Source organism: Dermacentor silvarum, chromosome 5, assembly GCF_013339745.2.
Source record: "Dermacentor silvarum isolate Dsil-2018 chromosome 5, BIME_Dsil_1.4, whole genome shotgun sequence".
Lineage (NCBI taxonomy): Eukaryota > Metazoa > Arthropoda > Arachnida > Ixodida > Ixodidae > Dermacentor > Dermacentor silvarum.
In genome coordinates this window covers 168,406,686-168,426,402 of record NC_051158.1, presented here as the reverse complement: position 1 = coordinate 168,426,402, position 19,717 = coordinate 168,406,686, and the positions used below count along the sequence as shown (strand labels likewise).

General features: G+C 47.2%; 4 protein-coding genes across 14 annotated transcripts in view; 1 reads left to right on the top strand and 3 right to left on the bottom strand.

The window, feature by feature from the left end:
- The window catches only part of LOC119453871 (zinc finger protein 675-like), a 2,199,134-nt gene that overhangs the window by 912,780 nt on the left and 1,266,637 nt on the right, over positions 1 to 19,717 (bottom strand). The gene's annotated exons all lie outside the window — the stretch shown is intronic.
- The window catches only part of LOC119454549 (gastrula zinc finger protein XlCGF57.1-like), a 1,708,166-nt gene that overhangs the window by 785,693 nt on the left and 902,756 nt on the right, over positions 1 to 19,717 (bottom strand). The gene's annotated exons all lie outside the window — the stretch shown is intronic.
- The window catches only part of LOC119453877 (gastrula zinc finger protein XlCGF8.2DB), a 439,553-nt gene that overhangs the window by 78,215 nt on the left and 341,621 nt on the right, over positions 1 to 19,717 (top strand). The gene's annotated exons all lie outside the window — the stretch shown is intronic.
- Positions 1 to 19,717, bottom strand: part of LOC125945267 (uncharacterized) — a 329,028-nt gene that overhangs the window by 132,880 nt on the left and 176,431 nt on the right. The window lies entirely within an intron of this gene.

The following is a 19,717-nucleotide window of genomic DNA, read 5'->3' as shown; positions in this document are numbered from 1 at the left end:
CCGACAAGCATGGATTACTGCTGTGCGCAGTACAGCGTAAGTACACTCTTGTTGCAGGCGCTGACAGTTCTCGTCGGAGTTCACGCGTCCTGAGAAATTGATTATGTGCACTATGCACTGAACAAGACCGGAGTTCATTCCTGCATCACTAGTAGAGCACTGCACGGGCCGATTTTTTCAGCCCGGGCCCGGCCCGGGCCCGTTTTTACGTTGGGCGGCCCGCCCGAGCCCGATCAAAACATTTATGGCGAGACCCGGGCCCGGCCCGGGCCAGGAAATAATCGACGTTACCTGCCCGGCCCGGCCCGCCACCCCTTTACCTTAGGCCCGAGCCCGACTCGAAACCGGCCCGAACCCGGCCCGAGACCGAAAAATAATGTTTTTAAGAGTTGAGACGCCCGAGAATAACTCGCTGCGCGTTACATGCACACCACCAGAAAGCCCGAGCCCGTCCCGGACCCGCGTCAAAAAACTCGAGCCCGGCCCGGGCCCGGGTCAAAAAGCACACGCCGTGCCCGAGCCCGGCCCGAGCCCGGCCCGAGCCCGTGAAAAAACTGTTCTACCCGGCCCGGCCCGGCCCGTGGGCCGGGCCGGGCCCGGGCTTTCGGGTAAGCCCGAGCCCGTGCAGTGCTCTAATCACTAGCACACCAATCAGTCGAGATTCTGTGAGGTACAAGGCCGCTTCCTGTTTGCACCGGCGTAAGTGAAGCAGAAATGAGTTGCACGCACTACTTAAAATGCGTACACATGCCATATCTATGCTGTGCGGTGAAATATTCTGTACAATTCTGAATCTGTTGACGTAAACGCAAATGACGGCTGCACACTCGCACACAGCGAAAGACACAGCGGCCCATGCACTTGCCGCAGGAAATGCAACCCTCTCGTATGAGGGAGCAGGGTGACGAAAGCTCCGAAAAAAAAAAGCCTTCCCCGTTTTTGCGCGTACTTAAGTTTTCTAGCGCAAAGACGCAGCCAACAAGCTATTGCTATGGAAGTAGGTATAGCCTGGTCATGCATGTATTTTCACGTGTATAGCCGGCCTTGACTTGTGAAACGCACTTCGCCTCGACGAGGACGACGCCATCTACACTTAACGAAGATTAATAATTAATGATGGCTTCTCCGATCGGGCGGGTCGTCTCAATGATGCGTTTTCGAAGACTGGTCCATTCAGTGGCGCGATGAGAGACCGTTGCTCAAAACGCCCACTGTACCTGTCGTGCTTACTATATATTACTGAGCTTACTTCACTTTTTACTTAATTTCTTCACAAGCACACGCACATTCGAGGGGGTCCCATGTCTTTGATATACATGTATAGAGTCTGCCTAAACTACCGATATTTATTATCGATCAGGGCACGTAGAGAACAGCAGACGCTTGCCCCCCCCCCCCCCCCCCCGGTCGGGCCGGTGAACCCCCCCCCCCCCGAAAAAAATTGCTGGCTACGCCCCTGTTCCTGCCTACAACGAAGGCCGCGACGAACTCGACGCGTACATACAGCGCTTCGAGCGGGTAGCCACCAGCCAGGGATGGCCAAGCGACTAGTGGGCACTATCATTAAGCTTGTGCCGTCAGGCGAAGCTTTGAGCGTGGACGAGGGCGTCCGAGGAACCAGGGCTCCTGCTGCCAGTATTCGAGACGCTGGCTGACCTGAGAGCCGCCGGTCCCTGAGCTGCCGCACCTGAGCTGTGCCGAGCAGCGTTCGTCTGGCACAGATGTTGCTGTGCTAGACGCCGTCCTCACGTGTGATCGCCGCACGTGGGTTGCGAGCGGCGTACGAGCTGGGCACCGAGGCCGTGCTGGACGTGCGACTGTAGCACGTCGGTCGCGAGCGGCGCGTACGAGTCAGACACCAAGGCCGTGCTGCTGGACAAAGTGTTCTCTGGCTGCTGCCGCTGATGCGCCTGAGCGTGCCGAGCCCGAGAACCGTGCTGGACGGGCCCTGAACGCGTCGTCGTCGCAACCGGCTCGAGCACGAGTGCTGTAACGACAGAACCGTGAGCCTCGCAACACGGGACTGTCCCAGCCCGTTTATCCTCGTGTGCTGTGTGTGGACGTACTGACTGCCGTTACGCAGCTTACTAACTCTCTGTATATATAGTATTAAGGTTCTTTTTGATTTTGATAAATGCTCCCAAACAGCTATCTGTCTTTCTTGCGCATCACTGTGCACAAGTGAAAGTGCCGAACAGTCCTAAACACTACACCTTCGCACTGGCCGGGAGTTGAAAATTGACCTCCTGGGCGCAATAACGATGCTGAATGCATCATGGAATGACGTCAAAAAAGAACCAATTCAGAATTGCTTCCGTCATTGTGGACTCAATGTTTACGGCGAGGCTGGCACGAGCTCATCCGAAAATTGCGATGAACCAATTGGGGAACTTGATTTGTTTAGCCAGCTGTCCGAGTTCCCGGGTGCCTTTTGTGATGGAACTGCAGCGACAGACTTCACCGTCGACGACCATGTTGCGACCACCGGAGAGCTCGCTGACGAAGACATCGTTGCCGATCTGGCTAGGGATCTTGCCGGCGACAGTAACTGCGAGGACCCAACCAGTTCCGACCCGCCCTCGTGTTCCGATGCACTTCATGCACTGAGCGTTGTTAACCGCCACTGCGCGTCCATAGAAGGTTGTGGGCTCGGCTTTTCCAAGTCACTCGACAATGTTGAAAAGTGTATGCTCAACAATGCTTTAAAAATGAAAAAGCAGAAGATCGGTGACTATTTCTCGCACTAATATGCCCGCCACACATGTATTTAGGAAATAAAGAACACTTTTTTTAATGAGGTGCGTTTTGTACATTGTCAAATTCTTTAAATGTTCTATATCGAATTACTCGATATATCGAACTAATTCCAGTTTTTTTGCGAGTTCGATGTATGTGGGTTTGACTGTATATATACACGACACACTCTAAAAACTAGCTATACAGATAAATAAACAAACAATCCCTCACTACATATTAGTCCTCAGCTCGACTAACCCACGCGAAGTCACGAACAAAGGCCGTCGCCAGTCGTGTCGGACTCCGGCCCAGCATGGCAAAAGACGGCCTGTGTGGTTTCGACGCAGCGTGGGCGTCAACCTTGTCGAGAGCGATGAGGTTGCGTTCTTGCGCTGAGACCCGCGTGGTACAGGATGCGGTCTGGGCCAGTCGGCCGCTGACGTGGTCTTGGTGATTGCTTTCCTGACACGGGACAGCAACCGGTTACGGCAGCGTGGGGTTGGACCGGGGCCGCGGAACACAGCCACGGCAGCGCAGTCGGGGCTCAGGAGCTGGAGTTGTCGCTGGCCAACTCGTGAATGTCCCCTCTCCAATCTGTGGTCCCTGAAGCTGCTGCCTCCCGTCTCCAGAGCACAGCTGGAGATGGAACTGCTTCTAGACCGCGTCAGCAATGCTAGCTCATCATCGCCTGCGTCCCCTTTTTCTTCATTTTTCAGTGATTCCACTCCTGCGCCAAGTGCGCCAGATGGGATTTACTGCGCCATCCTGATACAATTGACGAAAATTGCGCCCAACTGCGCCAAACAGCCACGAATTTGAGTCTAATGCCGATGATTGCACAGGGCGAGCCTTAGTTGCAACCTTAGTTGCTAACAGGAGACGAAATAGCACTAGCACGTGCGTTCCGACTAAGCCACAGCGCCACGCACGGCGCCGACGCGGCGTCTGCCTTGCAAGGCGGCTCGACAGCAAAGTGCGGTTTCTGCTGAGGCTCGTGGCTTTAAGGTCAGTTGGCGATTGATCGGCGGACGTTATCTACTCCGGAAACTCAGCTAGTACAGTAGAACCCCACTGATACGAGCCGGGAAACGCAAGAGCCGAGAAACAGGAAAAATTGAGAAATGAGAGTAGTTTTGAACAGCACATATTATTATTTTAATTCTTACATGTGAAAAAAAGTCGTAAGTTCACCTGAAAGCCGAAGCATCGATTGCGATTGCAAATTAGACAACTATACAGAGTAAGGATAGTAGTTTTATCGTCCGTGTTAACTTGTAAACATTCGCTTATTGACTATATTAGCAAGCATAGTGTCAGCGCGCACAGGCAAACATGAACACATGAACACTCGATGAGTGCGGACACGCGCTGTCAAACGCTGGCGCGAGGAAGCACCGCAGCAGCAGCGAGCGAAGTAACCTTCTTGCTACTCTATCGCGTCAACGCAAACTGAGCGCCGAGAATCCACAGTACGCACAAAGCTACGAGCCGCCGACGCACCTACACTGCCTAGACTCAGCCCGCAACGTAGATCGCGCGACCGCGCCCCACCGCGCAGTACGCAGTTGATGCCAGAGTATAACGTCGCCCCTTGCTCCCACGCCGGTGCCTCGATCACGACGGAAGGCACGCTTCCTCCCCGCTTTTCTTTCTTGCGTGCGCGAGATTTGGCCGCGGTCGTCGGCTCCCATCACACGCTTTCACTCGCACATGCAGCATACGGCGCGCGGCAATGGCGTTATCGCCCTTTGACTTTATACGGAACATATATGCGCCATAACCAATTTTAGGGCCCCAACGTTTCATTGACACGATCTTTAGATAGAAAATACGGATCTCAGAGGCCATGCTTTTGCTGACGTAAACCGAAAATACTTCATAGGTGTCGCCCCCGGCACTTTGGGCGGCCAATCCCATCGTCAAGCCACCAAGCCAAGCGATATGAATAGTCAAAATGGCCGCTCGGGTTGGTGCGGGATGGCAGTTCGCAACGCATGATGCGGGAATGGTCCCACAGTTGCGACGCAACAGCGGGGTTACCACTGCATTGGGTCCTATTGGAGCTATGCAGGGGCCGGCCGAAAACGACGTAACAGCCGGGAAAACGCAGCACCCGGGAACGTAACAGCGGCGTTCTACTGTAGCTTGTTTGAAGCGCAGCATGACGTGTGATTATAATAACTGCATGCCGCCAATGTGTCCATCATTTCTGTTTCTGAATGTACCGAATGACATCTGGGAAAACTAGCAATATATGAAACGATATCAATTTGTGTGTCGCATGCACAGAACATTTTTTCCCCACGAGATCTGCAATGGATGGAAATGTTTACTAAGCTTTTCGTAAGAACATACGAATTATTCAGGTCCTGGAATGTAAATTGCAACTCGTTTTTTCGAAATACTTCAGGGTGTGAAAAATCAGCTGCTCCCAAATGCCAAATTGCGTGCTCCAAAGTGCTCTACAATGAAATTTCTGATGCTCCAAAAATTGCTCCAAATCAGAAGTCCGCAGTAGCATCACTGATTTCTTCTTTTTTCTCTCGCGCTTCACATGCTTCTCGTTTGCGGGTCCCTTCTCCGTTTCTTCGGCCGGCGTCGTCTTTTTTCACATTATCACAGTCTTGCTGGTGACTCATGACATAGGCCCCCATTTCAAGAGTTTTTTGCAAAAAAAAAAAAAACTGCTCATCGCACTCTTGTCACACCAGGTTCTAAATGAACGATCACAATGTCACTCCATATGTCCACTGTCCATACATCACCTCACAGCACCAAACGATTAATCTCTTCACTGCACTTAAACAGAACTTTATTATTTATTTATTAATACTGTCAACCCACAACTTTCTCCACAACAAAATCCAATTTACACTGCTTGTTGTTTTGTGTATTAACACCCAAACCTAAGTAGCCCTACTCAAGAAGTCTGCCCCCACGTTTTCTCTCCCTTTCATGTATTTGACATGAAAACAGTACTCTTGCAAAGCCAGGCTCCACCTCATTACACTTTCATTTGTTAACTTAGCCTTACTCAAGAATTCCAGCGGCTGGTGGTCCGTTTGTACTCTGAAGCATTTGCCAAACAGATAAATATGAAACGTTCTGTCAGCCCATACCAGTGCCAGGCATTCTTTATCATTCCTGATTTCCTGGAAGGTCTGAAAACAAATCGCTGTACTTGTACAGTAGAACCTTCAGTATCGCATCTTGCTTTTCCGGAAGGGATGGGTTAATTACGTTTTTACACCCACACTCTTTTTGGAGCATGTCCCCAATTGGTGCACTCCCCACTCGCCCTTTTGGTACCGTTCTTTGGCACACATCACAAGACCTCACGTATCTCTTCACATCACTCTGGATTCCGGGCCAAAAGAACTCTTCTGTAATCTTTGCTAGGTTGTTTTATACGCCCTGGTGGCCTGCCATGACACTTTCATGTCCTAATCCCATCACTGTCTCCCTAAAGGCCTTAGGCACAATAAGCTGCTGAGCCTCTCTGCCCGAGCTGAATACGCGTCTTCTATATAAAAGACCATCGTGCATAACAAACTCAAACGTAGTGTGGCTTCTTTTCCTTTTCACTATTTCTCCTATCATGTGGCACGATCTGACCGACTCGTCCTTGTCTTGTTCTTCCCTGAAATCAGCGGGCATGATTCTTAACCACTGAACTGCAGGTACCTTCAAGGCTGACATGGGTGCCTTGCTCTGGGTTTGGGTTCTGGTTCATACAGCCAACGACATAACTGGATGGCATACCGCAGTTGCCGCTTCTCGTGAATTATTATTGTGCAGCTGTTGCTTGCTCACTTCTTGACGTGGTTGTTCACCATAATCTTCATCTCTCTTACTGCGATGGTTGTTCACCATAATCATTCATCTCTCTTACTGCGATAGCTGTACCTCTCTCCCAGCTCCAATCTGGATCATCCACTCTCCTAACTCCAGATACATTTCCTAGATCGTATAATGGCTCTTCAAGGCACTTTGCCTTAAGCCACCCGGTATAATATGGCGTGGAGACTTGGATACGGGCTTCAGGTAGGTACCTGACTGTGCTGTCAGCCAAGGTAACTTGCGTTAGCACTCCTGTCAGATCTTCGTCACATATCAGGCTCCTCTTTACTAAAACTGTATTTGTGCCGCTATCTCTTAGCACCGTTGTCCATGAACCTCTCCTTCTAAGACAGGTAGAGCTTGTTCCTTTGGGTCTCCTTCTTTCCGCTTTTCTCTCGGTACCTGTTGATTCTCTTGAGTCTGGTTCCCCTCTACACTATTCGGTTGAGGGTTGCGAGTCGGTTTCTCCAGACTTGCCTATTATGCACGCTGTTTTTTGTGATGTGCCAGACCTACACTCATCCGCACGGTGTCCCTTCCTATTGAATAATTGACACACTATTTGTTGGTGGGGGTGGCTGTTCCCTGCGCGACAGTTAACGGCACGGTGCCCGGTACAATTACAGAGAAAACACCTTAAGTGGGGTGGGCGCACGCTTCCTCGAGGCTCGTATTTTGCCTCGTCTACATTCCCTCTGGATAGGTCCTCTTTCACTCTTCCTCAGTCCCTCTGCCTCTAAAAATTGATCAGCATGTTCGGCTAGATCATTGAGTGAATTCAACCTTCTCTCTTTTAGGGATACGCCCAGATTATGGTTCAGCAAGCTAAGAATGGCTCCCTGATCATGAAATCACGAAGCCCCTCATAAGTCTTCGCGACATCGGCCATTTCCACCCACTGTGCAAAATAATTTGACAGGCGACACGCAAATTGCTTTCCCGTGCGTCTTCCGGCTCGCAGTTTTAGAATCGCTCGTAAGAACCTTCCGCTGTAAGTCGGAATCTTTGTAGTAGCACCTTCTTAACCTTGTCGTAGCCGAGGGAGTCGGAGGCGGTCATCCTCCTAAAGACACTCAGTGCCTCGCCTACCAGGCAAAGACTTAGGCCTGTGGCCCATTCGCTCCGGTGCCAGCCTTGTCCGAGGGCTATCCTTTCGAGCCGGTGCAAGTATGCATCCAAGTCGTCACGCTTCTCATCGAAAGGTGCCATTAGCTTACGCGGACAGATTTTGTTGGCTTTTGGAGACTGCGAGCCGGAGGACACTGACGCCAAACTCTCGTCATCGCGGTGACACTCCCTTGCTTGTGCTAATCTCAGTTTGAGTTCTAAAATTTCCTTCTCTCTCGCATGCACTTCCCGCGCTTCCACACGTTCGGCCTCGCCTTCCTTTTGGAATATCTCTCTGTTTCTCAATAAATTTCAGGGCTTCGTCCTTCGAAAAATCCAACTCTTTCACTAAGGCAGAGTCTTGTCATAATCCATTTCCAGACCACGAAAACTCGTGATGGGGCCGGAAAAATCAATCCTGGCAGGCTCGCCAATTGTCACGAATTTCAGCGCCTCCAGAAAGGGACGGAGACAGAAAGCAAATATGTAGAAGAACATTTATCTCAAACAGAAAAATTGTAATGATGAAAAACAACAAGCAAACTATCCTAACCCAGTATAAACACTATATACACACACGACACACTCTAAAAACTAGCTATACAGATAAATAAACAAACAATTGCTCACTACATATTAGTCCTCCGCTCGACTAACCCACGCGAAGTCACGTACAAAGGAACGTTCTGACCGTCGCCAGTCGAGTCGGACTCCGGCCCAGCGTGGCAAAAGACGTTGGCCTGCGTTGTTCCGACGCAGCGTGGGCATCAACCTCCGTCGAGAGCGATGAGGTTGCGTTCTTGCGCCAAGACCCGCATGGCACAAGACGCGGTCTGGGCCAGTCGGCCGTTGTGCCGCTGACGTGGCCTTGGTGATTGCTTTCGTGGCACGGGACAGCAACCGGTTACGGCAGCGTGGGGCTGGACCGGGGCCGCAGAACACAGCCGTGGCTCAGGAGCAGGAGTCGTCGCTGGCCAACTCGTGAACGTCGCCTCTCCGGTCTGTGATCCCCGAAGCTGCTGCCTCCCGTCTCCAGAGGAACTGCTTCTCGACCACATCAGCAATGCCATTTGATGATGATGATGATGCACCTCCGCCATTTCATCATCGCCTGCGTCCCCTTTTTCTTCATTTCTTCTTTTTTCTCTTCTTGCCGGTGACTCATGACAGAAGTGCAGTCCCGAAGAGAAGGATAAAGAAGTGTGCATGTCAGTACGAAGCGAATAATGCCAGAAGTGAATCGAATATTGAACTCTTTAATTTCAAATAGTTTTTGTATAATAAGCAGCCATTTGCACAATTGATGTAAAACGGTATTCACATAGTAGTACATAGTCATAAGCTTAGCATCTTTCTGTCATGACATTGCGGATTATCAAGTGTTGTTTATCGAAGTGCACGAATGGAGAAACAATTAAGCAGTTTGCTCACATATACAGGACTTTGGAAAAGTAAGAAAGATCCCTGTAGCTTATGTAGCCTCTTGCACTACATAGGTTCTGAAGTTTTATGCATATGTTATGCCCGCGGGGATGAAAATATTGTACTTGTGCACCAATTTTACGTTTGATTGCGCATAGTTGACATTTTAAAATATCAAACTATTAGAGAAGTATTCGTATTTACGAATAGTGACTCTGATTCGAAGACGCTTCTAATTATAAGATTCAAAAATGTGCATTGCTGCCGATTGCAGTGGTGCCGCTCCCCTGAGCTTTCCAATGCCCTGTCACCATCTAAGTAACAGGCGTGCGTGACATCAATCGAGCAAGCTATCCGATTTACTCACTTTCCGTCATTCATAATTTCTCCAGCTTTATGGTGAACAGATATTCGTAATATTTGGAATGTTGGTTAATTTGTTTCTATGAAAAGAAGTAACAGAAAAAGAATACACGAGAATTTCTCACTGCACTCAAGTATGTCCGGCAGACAGCAACTGTTGTCTGCTTGTGTTACAGCTTGCTCCATGTTGGTCTGGAGGTTTCTTTTCGCAACAACTATGAGTGCCCTTGTTTCATTTTGGGCTGCAAATCATTGGCTGTGTCAAGCTGCGACAGCCTATCGCAGCTTGATATAGTGTGTTCTACTTTGCTGCTGGTATAAATTATCGGCCGCAGCATAATTGTGAGCAAGTCTTTTAAAATGTTCAAAATGTTTTACACTTGGTTACAGCAACATTAGCTCTGTGTTTGGCTGGTTGAGCACTGCACCACCAGGTGGCTGCGCCGCGCAGGTCACTCACGTTTACGCCTCTGCCCATCCGTCAAAATACCCAGCTCACCTGCGTTTACCAGAATACTGGACAGGCTCGCTACTTTAACAAAACGCTCATGACACACACTGCTTGGTTTGCTCTCGCTGAGGATCGACGGCCAGGCAGCTAGCGTTTAGGCTGGAGAGGATTTGCATGCTGGCTCCAAGTCACTGAAAGCAGACATCACGACGTCACATCACAATGCAGAACCAGTGAAGGCGGAGCTTAGCCCCAGTTGCTTGGCAAACCTGTTGAAGAGAAAAAGCATGGCTAGGGAGGAGGGTGACTTGTAATCGTCCGTGGCTCTCTAAATACGGGATGCTTCACTTAAATTGTGGCACAAATGTTTTACTGTAGCCGTACTCTACGTGTCTACAGAATTTGTCCAAATCGTTTGAGGCACCCTTTAATTGGTAAAAAGGAACCATAAATGTATGGGGTCATTTTTTGTGTTCTTAATTGCATGACGTTGGCGTCGGGAAATTGCACAAAACAAGGTCGTATCAACGAAGTTCTACTGTACTCGCAATATCGTGCAAATGTAAATTGCACATTACATTTTTAACCAATGATAATAGCATCACTCTGTCTGTGAAGTACACAATATCACCATCGCACTAGTGCCATTAACAAGCTTTCCATGGTGCGTTTCAGGGCCCCTTTAAATGTGGGTCTGCCAAGCCTTTCGCACGATGTTCGTACCTAATCTAGGAAGTTGCAGGGGCATTTTTGGCAATGAGAGTGCAGTGCATTACAGTGTGTTGAATATTACGCTCCGAAAAAGAAGAGAAGACGACGAAGTCAGAAGCGAGCGTGGACACGAGCGTGCGCCCGCACTTTTTAGGTTTTGCTTCGCAAGCGTCGAATAAACAAGACATTCTCTACGTTGGCTCCGCTTCCTGGTTTTTCAACACAGTAGCCATGTTCTTGTGATATTCCTTCCCTTCCTTTAAAAGCACAACAAATAAAGGCTCATCAATCCTATATAATGATTCCTCTTCCATTTCTTGTATAGTGATTTCTTCTGTATATGCTGCTAGATGAAATATTCCATATATTATGTGCCCTATTAAATTTATGTATATATAATGGTGCATTTTTATGACTATTTCGTGAGTTTTTTGTACTGTATTGATGACTAGCTGTATTTCTGAAAATTACTCGTTATGTATACTTTACTCTTTTTCTAATACTTCCTCGTAGTCATCCCAATAATATTTTAATAGTTATTAGTGTGGAAATACTTTTCTTTTTCTACTGTCTTGTGTTAAGCTATGTTCATCCTATGTTGGGCTTTGTTGCTGCCTGTAAAACGGGGCGGGGCCATGGACCACGTCAAGTCTTGCTGGCTTTTTGTCCACGGACCTCAACATCAGTTGTATGTTGAAATAAAGTTTGCTTTGATTTGATTTGATATGCCTTCAAAAGACTGAATGTGCGATAATATACCAATCATAATAAATTCTGATAATTAGATGCCTCACTCAACTGTATTCGTGATCTCCAAATATAGTGCTGCCTATTTGAAGTTACTAATATGTGTAGGCAATAGACAACGAAGCCAGAGAAAGCATAGAGCAAAATAATTATGTTGATTAAAGACATAATGAGGAAAATGGAATGAAAAGATAATATGCCACGAGGGTGGTCACATCTTTTAGATTATCTGTGTGTAGTGCTTTACTTATTAAGCTTGTGGTTAATTCATTCGTTAGCCCTTTGGGCAATTAAACCATCCTCCCCCTTTTTTTCTATGTGTACAGGATTAACCCCAGAAGTGTTGGCTGGTGTTGCTGATGCCATCGCAGCAGAGGCAGAATGACCTTATAACCTACAGCTTAGATGACTTTTAACTTAACTGCTTACAGTGTAGAACCGGCTATAACTCGATCTTTTCTGACTCCCGTCGTCCCTCCCATAGAACTTCATGTACACACGTACCGCTTACAGTGCAGCCGCGCAAGACGAAATAACTGGTTATAATGCGGTTTCTGTGGACAAACTTGAAAGTGAGCCTGCTTTTCAAATAGGTCCACAGCCAATGGGAGGGCAAAACAACGAAAACGATGCGAAAGAGAACACGCTGAGTGAACGAACAAGGAACTTAAAGAAAAAAATAACAGCGGTGGCAGCGTGATGCGGGCCTGCGGGGTTTGCCTAGGCGACAGAGATATCTTTGCTAAACTGCTCATCAGCGATCGAGCACTACCTTGGCTGCTGTCAGTTTAAGCAGTGTTCTATAAATTTAGTTCAAAGCTTTCAGGCATTATGTTCACATGCCAGCTTCCGCCGTTCCTACCAGTACACGCACAGAACCTTGGTAGGTGTTTGCAGCAGTTGTTGCAGCTGATTACTCGAGAAACCAAACTCTGCTTTACACGTGCTGCTGTCAGATTCGCCTGTGCGCATAATCGCATGCCGAATCTCTATCTCATCGTCTATGGGTACAAACGTATCAAGGGCAAGCCTCCAGCGACGGCATGCCACCTGACACTCCCGCAGGATAGGCCTAATTGGCATGCGTCGTTGGGAGCCAGCGACCAAAGCTGAAGTGTTGTGCTGAATCATTGCAATATGTCGCAGTAACTGTACGGCACATGGAACGTGGAGAAAACATCTCGACAACAAGAGGGAGGTCACTGGCAACTCTCGAATGGCAGCAGCTTGATTCACAACCCCGAGGGCCGTTCACGTCGCTCACAAAGGTCACACGCAGCAACGTAGCGTCGAATAGATCGGTACACACCAGGCCAGAAAAACCGGCGCCGCACGCGATCGTATGTGCGAGATACGCCAAGATGGCCAGCGGTCGGAGCATCGTGGTCTTTGAGAACCGTAGCACGAAGATGCTTCGGGAGAACAAGCAGAAGCTCTGGGCCGTCGGGAGTGGTACTACGACGGTAAAGAATATCGTCGTGAAGCTCAAACAGACGAAGCGATGGGTCGGGCTTACGAGAATGCAGGCGGCCAATTATAGATCGTAACGTGTCGTCCCTTTGCTGTTCAGTGCGTATGTTGGCCAGATCTGCAATAGCCATGACGAAGTCACCGGTATCACGTTCGGCGGTGTCGGGAGGGTCGACAGGGTAGCGTGATAAACAGTCAGCATCTTGGTGCATCCGCCCAGATTTGTAGAGCACGTCAAAGGTGTACTCCTGTAGTCGTAACGCCCAGCGACCAAGCCTTCCTGTAGAATCCTTCAGCGACAAGAGCCAGCAAAGGGCATGGTGGTCCGTGACAACGGAAAACGTTCGGCCGTAGAAATAAGGACGGAATTTTGCCACAGTTCAGACCAAAGCCAGGCATTCGCGCTCAATTATCGAATAATTCTACTCCGACGACAAGAGAAGACAGATGGCGTAGGCAATGACACGGTCCTGGTTGTTCTGGCGTTGGGCGAGTACTGCACCTATGCCTTGGCCACTAGCGTCGGTGCGAACTTCTGTAGGGGCCAACGGGTCATAATGCGCTGAAATGCTTGGTGCAGTCAGTAAACTGACCAGGGTGGTGAATGCGGCAGCTTGTGTATGACCCCAGGAAAAAGAGATGTCCTTCTTGAGCAGGTCAGTAAGCGGCCGGGCAATGCCGGCAAAATTCCTGACAAAGCGGCGGAAGTAGGAACACAAGCCAACAAAGCTCCGTACATTGCTAACTGAGCGAGGAATAGGAAAGTCTCGGACGTCACACACCTTGTCGGGGTCAGGTTGGACACCGCTAGCACTAACAAGGTGACCGAGAACGGTGATGTGACGCCTAAAGCACTTTGATACACTCTTTGTACTCTGCCGCCGGCGCACGACCTCCTCGCCTCCTCCTCGCCCCTCGCGAGTCCCCTCCGCGATAGACGGTCTTGCGCCCGTTTTCCTGCACGATGATTGGTCTCCCTGCCGTTGCTCTTGGAAACGAGCGGAGCTTGCGTTTTGCTTCTGTTTTGCTTTTTCATTTGCGCCATTTTGCGCCTGAGCTCGGGTGGCTCGGCGTATAGGGAACGTCGCACGCTAACATTGCACGCTGTTTCGTGCACTGTCTGCTAGTGCTATGCCGTGCTGCTGTGCATATAATTGCACCAAGAAGCGTGATGATGGTTATGCAGTTTTTACGATACCACAAGGAAAGCGTGATGGCTTGCGCAAAATTAAGAAGCAGTGGCTGCACAACATTGGCCGAAAGAACTTTGTTCCGACAAGCAACAGTATTTGTTCTTTGCGAGGTAAGGCACCTTTCTTATTGCTCATATCAAAGTATCCCCTAATGCTGCATTTTTTCAATTCTTCCGGCCTGCTCATTAGCGTTTTTGTTGCGGCAATTTGTACGTTGCATATAAACGGGGTTCTCCTCAGAATGCTGAATATTCTGTTGGGACTCCATCACCTCGCACGTCGTCAACTGTTATTTAATCGGAAATGTAGCATTATAGATTCTGCTTTCCACTGAACAAATATACCCGAAGATACAGCCTCTCGATCACACGTTTCGTGATTGTTAGGATCCGTTGCCTGTTTTACTGAAAATAAGAATAGCAGCTTGTAGAGGAGCTATTTACATTTTCAATGTGTGTTTCAGCCACTTAAATACAATGAATGCAGGGCCAGAAAAAAATAAAAATAGCAGCTTGTAGAGGAGCTATTTACAGCTTCAATGTGTGTGTCAGCCACTTAAATACAATGAATGCAGGGCCAGAAAAAGATTAGTGGGAAGTGTACCCGTGGTATTGCAGGTGATGAGCGCCAGCTAGTCCACATTTTAAGGCGAGACCCTTAGTTGGATATGTTTCAAGGTGAGCGTTTGAGGTACACAACGTAACGTGACCTAATGAAGGCCAGAAGCGAGCCAAATCATGTCCAGCCGCGTATAATAGATTAGTAATGATTAGCAAAGTAAATTCATGACTGATTAATGATTGGATTAAGGTGGTTTAAGGTTAAATAAGGAGGGCTAGGGTCGATTAAGGAGGATTAAGTTGGATTAGGGTGGTTTAGGGTGGATCAAGATGTAATAAGGAGGATTAGGGTGGATTAACGTCGATTAACGTGCACAAAGGAGGATTATGATAGATTAAGGTCGATTAAAGTGTAATAAAGAGAATTAGGGTGCATTAAGGTCGAATAAGGTGGAATAAGGAGTATTAGAGTGGATTAAGGTCGAATAAGATGCGTGAAGGTGGATTACTGTGGATTGAGGTGAACTACAGTAGATTTTACAAGACTCGCATTCGCTTCTCTTAGGCAATAGCTAAGGACACCTGGTAATATTTTTCAGTTCTTGAATTTTCTTTGAACTGGGCTGCCATGCACGCGTGAGTGGGTGACGATTATTATTTGGTTTTCTCAAGGATACAGGCAATGTGCAGAAGGCGATCGCGCACCCTTGCTCTTGACTTCGAGGCGGAAACCGGGAATCTTCGCTTTACTAGCGAATGCGTTACAATCACCTTTCTTCGGTTTTATTCTGTGCGTAAATCTTTTCCATCCATGTAACACAAGCCGATGTCATTGTATCAATGCGCTTAGATTACGAAGGTTCAGCAATAAATAATGATTACGGTTATGATGTAGCAATGCTGGGAATATTATGTAGGCAATAATGTTTAGCACTGCAGCGTATTAGCCACTTGTACTTTTATAAATGACGTTTTATTCATCCTGCCTGAGTGATTAACTCGTCGTTAAATGTTCTAGCTACATTTCACTGAAGACCAATTTGAGCCGCGCATATTACAAGACCTTGAAAAAAAAAAGCTGAAGGCCAACGCAGTTCCAACAATTTTCTCCCACCGACCTGTCGTGAAGCACAGGAAGCCCCCTCGACAGCGGCATGAACCTCGAACTGACAGTGGTAAGTGATTGCTGTTGCTTGATCCTTGTCCGGCCTCTGATAATTTCAGCAATAATGATCTCGGTCGCTTAACGACGCAGCCAACGACACTATGATCCTTTATGCAGAGGTTGTCGCCACCGCATGCTTGCCCGCAATCTAGAATGCGTCGGCAATAGGGCCCCCCGCTAATCAAAACCACAATTTTAACTATCCTACTACATAATTTAACGGTATGTCGGTGTGAACTATCAAAATACCTTATCCAGAGGCATTTCTTTTGACGAAAAAATAGAATGCCTTCTCCCATAGGTATACCGAGTATTTGTTAGGCTTCATTGACACCGATGCCTAAAGAAAAATCTGTAAATACCTTTCCTCAGCTTCTGTTATTGTGGGCGATGAGTGGTTGCCAGCACTGATTCATCGCACTGAAACTGTGCAACCGTCCTATTCAATGCAGAAACCACAGCGCAAGAACAACTTTGACATTGAGAGAAACACATGGACGGACGATGCACTCGCCAGTAATTCATTATAACAGTAGCGCACCCAGGATCTCTGCCAGGTGGGGTTGATAGTTTGCCAATACCATCTAAACAGCACTAATTTCAATTTATTCACAGGAAATTGTCAAAAAATGCGCTTTTTGCGAGTGTGCAGACGATTGCACATGTTACATCTTAGTTGTAGTACTCAAATGCGCAAGGAAAGAAAAGGGGTGAAACAAAAGGGGGGGGGGGTTATAACCCCCCCCCCCCCCCGTCGGTGCGCCACTGCATTATAAGAAGGCACGCTGAATATAATACCTGCGGTGCACATGCGCGCACATGCAAGAAAAAACTGCCAAACACAGAGCGATTTGCCACAAGCAATATCCCAGTGGACCTTTAATGTACCATAGATGTCCATAGAACATCATGTTTGAGACATTGCACACATCCTATAGATATCTATATTTCTCTAAACAACATTACAAATACGTACCATGGATAATCTGTCCCATCCCAGATCACGTTGCTGTAACGTTGTAATGATGTCGCAGCTGGACATAAGTAACCTCTAATAGATGTTCTTTTTGGGGATGCAGGAGATCCATAGAACATCTAGTGGATCTTTTCTGTTGACGCATAACGAGCTGCATACCTGCAAGTGCCACAGCAGATGTACTGTCGAATACAAATGAAATGCGAACAACAGAGTGCGCGGCCGAAGCATAACTAAAAGCACAGTGTGCGGCGTCGGCCAGCAATCATTGTACACATGCATGTGGTTTCGATGCGCAGTGCGGGGCTGTTTGTCCTAGTGCGTATTACGTCACCTGTATTTTGATGAAGCTTGTATTCTCACTCCGCCATTGCAGTGCCATTCCTATCTGCGATTACTGTTAAGGTTAGGCTAGCACTGTTGTTGCGCATCCAATGCAATACATTTTTCGTGCTATTCAAATTACGATTAGACACTGGCAGCTTTGATGGTGGTAACAAAAGCAAAGCAACGCACGCTAGCAAGCTGGGTGCGTGCCAGCTATATCACATTACAGATGTAGCGATGGTGCTAGCCACCATAACAGTGTATTGCCAGGTGGGTATGGCATTGCCGCGGATAGATGAGAAAACAACTTTCGGACAAAATACTGGTGACGTTTATCGCAATAGGGCGAGCAGCGCTGCACTCTTCCTCGAGAACTACAACCCCTACGCAGGTGCACAACGACTGGCCGACGACATGCACCGTATACCTTTAGTTATGCTTCAGCCACACGCTCCGCTGTTCGCATTTAAGTTGTGCTCGATGGTACATCTGTTGAGGCACACTAATGGCACAGTTACCCCCATTGTCGGCATGTAGCTGGTGACTTTGCTTGAAATGTTTTGTTAACGTGTAAACGTGTGAATGTGAAAATATAAATTGCAACACTTATTAAGGTGAAATCCTTAGATGGCGCAATGGTCGAAAAATCCGATGTCCAGCATTACAGCACCAAAATTCAATGGCACCAAAATTGAGGATTGAACCCTCGACCTTTGGCCTTAATGCAAAGTTAATTAAGATACAATTAATTAAGGCACTCAAACCCTCGACCTTTGGTGGGAGTAGAGCTCGCAACCATTGGTGTTAATTATGACGAAGTTGATTAAGGGACAGGTAATTAAGGCACTCGAGCCCACAACTTTGGTTGGAGAAAACAATAGGAAGTAACAACGCATTCGAATTAGAATGACAAATAATTAATGCTTCGTGAGTGCGCAGGTTTCTGCCTTCATCCTCTTCAGTGTTCACTAAAGTGACTCAACTTTTATATATAATTCTAGCGCTCATCAAAATGCGAAAACTGTGCTAGCAAAATCGTAAATCTGCATTTTGATCATTATGCATCATTACAAATCCTGCAATGGATAAATGAAAAATAGTGAGTTCAGTAAGCACTAGGTAAAGCACACCAGTTAAACTCACAATGTCATGCCAATGTGACTTTTTATTTATACAACTCATAAAGCTTTATTACAAAAATGATCAGCCCCCTACCGCGCACATGTATGAAAATATTCATTACAAGTTCTAGCTGTATACAAACAGGTTAAATGTGGATCTTAAAAAAAGACAGATTTTTGAAAATTAAACTTCACTAAAACAAAAATAATGAGAAAAGGGTGTTAACCCTCAGAAAATGACTAGTAGGAACAATGCCACAATCATATTTAAAAAGAATAAAACTGATTAGTAGGAGGTAATATCACATACTAATTAATGACCAAAAGTGCATGGCCGGCTTGCCAGCACCTGCTTCTGGGGCCACCGGATTCAAGATAGAAAGCCAGTACGTTCAAGCTATATTTAAAAATACCTGGTAAAAGAAATTCCATGCAAGCAGATTCCCGAGATGGAATGTTCATCTTGATAGGCAACTTGGTCAGGCAGCTTCTCAGATCACAAAAGTGCCAATAACATAATGCTGCCAGAGACTTAGAGATAGGCATTGCAAATGAGAAATATCCCTGACACATGAAGAGGAACGCCGGAAACCAAGTGATACAAACATGTGCGAAAATGAACCATCAAAGCGTTGCCCTCAGAAAATTTCCATACGCGCTGCACAAGGCGAACAAATGTACCACACATAGCAGTCAGAAGCAAAGCTCTCAATTTGAGTACGCAACTGTACAGTTTTGCCTAGTATATATGTACTTGGGCCATGGTCAACCGCACAAAAGTCGAAAAGACACACACTCTGCTCACGCGCGGAACATTGCTGCGTACTTGCATTGAGGCGCGTGTTGCTGAATTGATATCAGTGGTGATGGGAAGTCAAAGCTATTGCGAGTTCAAGCTTCTTTTTTTCTTTATAACCTGTCGTAATACATGAGCAAGTTAAATGTTAGGTATTTTCAACAGTGTACTAATACATGTAACTGAAAAATAAAACATCTTTGTATGACAAAAAATGACTTAACCGAGACCGAAAGCATAGAGAAAAAATACCGAAAGTATTGGCTTTTGCGAGCGGTGTCCAGCAGCAACATTACTAGACCTCCAGCAGTGAGTGCAGAGGTCGTCCTAAATTGCAAAATAAATGCGGTCATAACTGAAATTGTGGGCATTAATACTACATTTGAATCTTTTCAGAATTAACAAATGAATATTTCGCAATTCAGGTACACATTTGCCATCTCGTAGGATCTCGAACATGCACAGTGATGATGTCAAAAAACAAAGTAAATGCCCCGCTGCAGGGCTGTAACAGGCAACAGCGTGACTTTTGCTCTCCTAGATTCCCATTGTTAGGCATTAGAGACAACTTGCTTGTATTTATGTGCATAGTGCGTGCATCTACTCACAACGCACAATGTACAATCAATGTGCGAAAGCTTTGGATGTGCAAGAGATGTCCAAATCACAAATACATTCGATGTCTTTTGGATGACCCTTGACTGCCACGTACCAGTCAAACATACTATAGAT